General features: G+C 37.9%; 1 pseudogene; it reads left to right on the forward strand.

Moving 5' to 3' along the window:
- LOC116073661 overlaps positions 1–6,000 on the forward strand; it is a 145,267-nt pseudogene that overhangs the window by 11,466 nt on the left and 127,801 nt on the right.

Here is a 6,000-nt window from a genome sequence, read left to right on the forward strand (position 1 = left end):
CAGATTGCTGCCTACATTTCCCACGCTGCTGATTAGAGAGATCATATGAACATAAGCCCATCTTTCCTCTACTAATGGTAGCACTCAAGCCTCTGAACTTGAAGGCGTTGCACAACTGTGCCTGACTGCTTTCCCTCTTGCTTAGCTGCTGAGAAAGTTATTAGAACTTGTAGAACATTCCGACTTCACTGTGATAAAGTTTGGTAAGAATATTCTATCGGCCAGTTTCTATTTATGGAACTGTTAGCTACTTCCTGGAGTTCTAAAAATAAAAGGTTAAAGGATAAATAAAAACATAAACAGAATCAATAGTCTCTATCCACATGAAAGTTGTAAGTTCACGAGGTTTATGGACTTGGAAGAATAGTAGTTTGAGAAGAAAAGCTATGTCGAAACCTACTATACTCTCACAGGCTGAAGAGTTTATGTAAGGCCCTTAAACTCTAAGAAACAATTCCTACCCAACTCCCAGTGTTTTGTGTAACTGGGTAATTCTGTCAAGATACAATATACATGGAGTTTCCACTTCTGAACAAATAGCAAATATTACTAATGTAAGACAATACAATTCAAATGGTGGATTGAATGCTAAAAGTAGTAATTACAATTTACCATAAACAACTTATGTTGGAAATTTTGCTAAATGCTTTGCTTATATCTCATCACCAGAGGAAACTGCTAAGGTAGGTACTGTAATCATTGCTTTCTATAGGGAACCACTTGAGGGAAACTTAGTAAATATTCTAGGGTCCCATTGCTATTGAATGCATGAGCTGTAATTTATATCCAAGTTTCTCTGACATCAGATGTAAAAGTAACTTTTCTTTGCTTGATGTAATTGTTCTCTCAGAGGTTTACTACCTCTGTCTGCTAACCTGGGCTTAATCCTAGAAGCTTCCAACCTCTGTACAATCTAATCCAGGCCTAGAATGTTTTCAGCTTCTGAAACTTACTGTTGAATAAGATCACCATTTCTAATTCTTTCTCATTCCCTGGCTCATTCTATCTTCACCTGTATCTAGCTTGTTGTCTCTTCTGTAAAGTTCTCCTGGTAAAACTGCCTCTTACCTTGTCTTGTCTCTCCTCCCTCTTTCTTTTCATGGCAGTAGGGCATATACTATTCTGTCAAATCTTTCTTTGATTCATCACTTTGTCTTCCACTCAATTAGACATTACTTTCAAACATAGGTGCCTCCTTCCACAAACTGACTCTAACTTCATTGTTTGGGGTCAAAGGTGTGAACTAAAGGCATGTCTATATTCCAGAGGGATTAAAGGTGTGTGCTAAGGGCTGGGCCACCTCACAACTAGAAATACTAAAAACATTTTTATTTTCAGTAAATAACAAAATCTCAGGGTTCACAGTGTGGTCAAATACCCTGCAGCAACCAGCAACCTGTGTGAGAGTGTGCAGCCATGTTTTTTTGTGTTTCTGTCATCTCGTCAACTTCTTCCCTGTAGGCAGCACGGACGATCGAATCCAAGAAGCGGCAGCAATAGATGATTCCACTGCGCATGCGCCCCTCCTGAGTGGGCTCATGCAGGTGTCTCCGAGCAGGTTTATGCTGCGCATGCGCCCCTCCCAAGCGAGTGAATGCTGTGCATGCGCCCCTCCCAAGCAGGTGTATGCTAATGAGGCGATTGCCAGGGAACCAATCCAGGAGAACCACGAGAGCTCGGGCACAGGTATATAAGGGGCTCTCTCCAGGCAGTCAGATCCATTCCACGTCACTCCTCCGAAGCAAGAGCAGCGGCAACTCCGCAGAAGCAGGAGCAGTGGCAACTCCACAGAAGAAGAGCAGCGGGGACTAGCAAGAGCAGTGCCTGCTGCCTCCACCATGCTCCATGGAAGCTGGAAGAGCCGTGGCACCTAGAAGCAAGAAGCACCGATTCCACAGAAGCAAGAAGACCCGCGGCACCTAGAAGCAAGAAGCACCATTCCACAGAGGCAAGAGGAAGTGCGGCGCCTGGGAGGCGGTAGGAGGCGGTAACACCTAAAAGAGCCATAACACCTAGGAACCTAGGACAGCTGTAACACTTAGGAACCTAGGAGAGCTGTAACACTTAGGTACCTGAAAGAGCTGTAACACAAAAGAAAATTCCTGAGTAAACCGTCGAGAGAAGAAGTCTCGGTGTTCTGTCTTTATTGCTGCTGTCCAGGCAAGCAAGGCACCATTACCACTTCCCTAACTCCTTCTCTCCAGCCTACCTTCATCCCCTCTTTTCCTCATGTTTTTTTTTCTTTTTATGCTACATGTTCTTTTAAGCCATGTATTAAAGAGCATATGACATAAAACAAGGCATGATAGAGTTAGATTCTGAGCAAGCCCTTGTACGTAGAAGTTATAGGAATTAAGTTATAAAAGAAAAAGTCTGCATCTCATTTCCCATCATACTGGGCAGCACTGCTTGTCTGGTGTGCATTCCCTCATAATTGTATGGCTCACAGTTATCACTCATTGTTGCTGCCACACACTTCCAGAAAATGTTAATTATATACTGCTAATTCAGAAAAAGATCAAAATTAAATTTCAAAATATTATTTTTATGTCTACAGCTTTTATACTACTGGGAAATCAAAAATGCCAGTCAATATATCATGAATTAGGTACTATTTGCGCATACATTACTAAACATCGATGCTCACCATAGCACTTAGGCAACAAAAAGTTCCCCATACAATTAAAATCCTCCATGTGTCCTTCTCTAAAGCCTCTTCTTCCCATTCCAAGCAGTTTAATATTTAAAATTAAGAGGTAGTCCCAACCTCTGAATATTGATGAATACCTTCTTTTTCGTATTTTGGTAGTTGAGAATTGCACATAATGCATTTCAAAAATATTCTCAAACAATACAAGATATTGTTTTGTATGTGTTTACTTTCTAGAAGTGAAATGGAAAATTGTAAACACATTTTCACCCATTGATTTGGAAGCTTTATCAATATTTGTATATTTAGGTCTTATTCATTTATACTTGGGTTATGCACAATATCTAATTACGTGAATGTCCCCAAAGCTACATATTCTTCTGCTTCTGTACATACAGATAGTTTCTCCTTCCTATATTACAAATAATGGTACTAAAAGCATCCTAGTACCTATTTCGTCATAATAGCAAACTTGCCAAAATACAGCATGAACACATTACCTCCTTTTCTGTATTAACCAGGTTGCTCTCCAAGCACTGAACTAATTTATACTTTTGGGAGTGGATAGGAATTTCAATTGCTTCACATGTGCTTTAGAGCACATATTAGTTTTCCAACTAAATATTTATCAATTATTAACCTCATGAGCAAGCAGTAGCATTGCATTAATTTTCCTAGGGAAATATGAACACATATCTATACTGGTGCTTTGGGAAAGCACCATTAAAAGTCCAAAATAATGATGCCACCACAGTCCATATTGGTGAGCCAATGAGTTAAGTGGACTTACTTACAGGAGCCTATGTGAAAGGCTGCAATCAGGACCTTCAGTGACCCAAGACATCTGCACACTAGAATATCTTCCCTCAGCATGGATGATTACTTTTGCATAGCCGCATAGAAGACATCTTCTCCTTCAACTACATGTCCTCTCTATATACATTTGAACACTTCCAAAGGACACGGATAGCTGAAGTAGATTGCACAAATGTGAGGAGGATGTACAAGGGAGTGCTTGGGATCTGCGGAATGTGAGGCTCAAATGACCCTCCTAAATCTTCTCTTCCTATAAGAGAATGTCAACACATTAGGCCTGGACTTCACTGAAGTGTATCTTGAGGATAAATTTAGCTGTTCTGACTGAGAAGGCTATGGCTCTTATGCTCAGCCAGCATTTCACAGAGACGATATTGTATTTCCCCAACTATTAGTGCAAATGAACTAATAATTTCTTTCATTTCTGTTTTCTGTGCTATAAATTTATCACTTTTGCTTGGTTGCTGGTTTTCTACCACTGTACTATGTAATCTAATTTTAAGGCAATTACTTCTTCCCATCACCCATCCCTCCCTACCATTGGGATGTACTGTCAATTTTTAAATTTGATTGTTTGTGGTATGCCACATCTGGCACTTAGCTTTATGTTTGGCAACCTATTGCTTCTTGGACAAGTATTATCCCTCAAATAGACATGATTGATGGCTACAGCAATTCATGTCTCCCATTCAGCCACACAATCACAAAAATAACAAAGAACTTTATGCAATGTCCTACATCATCAATGCTTTTAGGTTATTGTGTTTCAGGTTCTCTCTCTGCCATCCTGTGTACAAAATAACTATCTGTTGGGTGCATAGTATAAATGACCACAGGCTAATGTGTTTTGATTACATTTATGATTTAAGCTGACATATGATGCTTAATAGGTCAGATATCATAAATAAATTTTTGACTTCTGATATTTTCAACCTACAATGTTTGTATTGAAGCATGGCTCCTTAATAACTAGAAAAGTCATTCAAGGTCAAATGACCTCATAGTAATCTATCAGTTTATTCTTTTAGCACCAATTTGGTAGTTGCATACTTTCTCATTTTCTCAGAATTTTCTTACTTTTTACAGACACAGATGTACAGTTTTAAAAACTGTACATTGCTTTTTGTCTTTGCATGTTTGGCATTTTGTGATGGGAGGATTTTTAACCTGTGTTGCTGAGTTATTATATCTATAATGCTATTTTCACAAATCTGCACATATAAGAGAAACCAAGTTTATAGAGGAAAATATAGGCTTTTGGACCTGAGAATAAGAAAGAAACTGGTCATCTGACAGAATTTTAAATATCCAGGACAAGAATAATTTCAATTATAAATTAATAAAGACATTTCATTTTAAATTTAAGAAAAACATTAATGTAAATTAGGCATATTTTATTTCTATTTTGAGTTCAAGAAATTATTTCCAAAAGAAAATAAACCCTATATTTCTATAGAAGGAATCTCTTCCAAACAAAATTTATAAACATTAAAATCTCTGCCCTTTACTAGTTTAAGCCAAGATTTTTCAACACATTGTCACCATTAAAAACAAGAAACATTTTCCTTGTTTACAGGAGCAATAGTAACTGTATATAATTTTCTTTAATGAAAACATGTGTTTCCATAAAACAAGCTTTAACCTCATTCAGCAGACAAGATGAAAACTGTTGACAGCTAGTAATTGACAAGAGAAGCCTTAGCAGTCAGTCAATGATTTTACTCTAAAGGATTTTCCTGCCTGTCTCAATTTAGCATACTTTCTTCAGTGGATATGGATTCTGATTGTGTCGCCTATTAAAACCAAGTCATAAAAATCCTAGCTTCTGTTTCTTTAAAGGGTCAAAATTCAGAATAATTTTCTTTTTCATTTATCTGATTAGAAAGTAAATCTGTCTATCTGTACACACACACTTTGTCTGTCTGTCTGTCTGTCTGTCTCTCTCTCTCTCTCTCTCTCTCTCTCTCTCTCACACACACACACACACACACACACACACACACACACATGCACACATACAGAGAGACAGAGAGAGAGACGAGATTTCTCCCTAAATAGCATAAGATACTACTCTGAAGTGAAACCTTAATCATCTTAGCCTATGTGATTCAGCTATTAATATGAAATAGCAGGCTAAAATGAAAACCTAATGAGCTGAGACATTTGCACTCTTGGCTCTACTATGTACTCCTCAGTTCACCTGGAAATCATTAACCTGTTTCATCCTAAAATTTCTTAATTAAAAAAATGATTTTTAAACTATAATATCTAACTTGTAGGGTAGGGTGAAAGCTAAGTGAGACAGAGCACTTGTCTGCTGACCTCTCACCAATTCTTTCTCTGTAAGGGTTCTGTGCACATGGGGTAGAGAAGAATAGATATAAACAGACCATGCATTTGTACGCATACATTTATGTATGTTCATCCTCTTAGAAAGTAGTCTCTTAAAGAAATGCAGTCTGTTAAATGCAGTGACTTATCAGATAATTGGTAAATAAATGCCTGAAGTTAACATGGACCATGAATAAAAAAAA

Source organism: Mastomys coucha, unplaced genomic scaffold (assembly GCF_008632895.1).
Source record: "Mastomys coucha isolate ucsf_1 unplaced genomic scaffold, UCSF_Mcou_1 pScaffold23, whole genome shotgun sequence".
Classification (NCBI taxonomy): domain Eukaryota; kingdom Metazoa; phylum Chordata; class Mammalia; order Rodentia; family Muridae; genus Mastomys; species Mastomys coucha.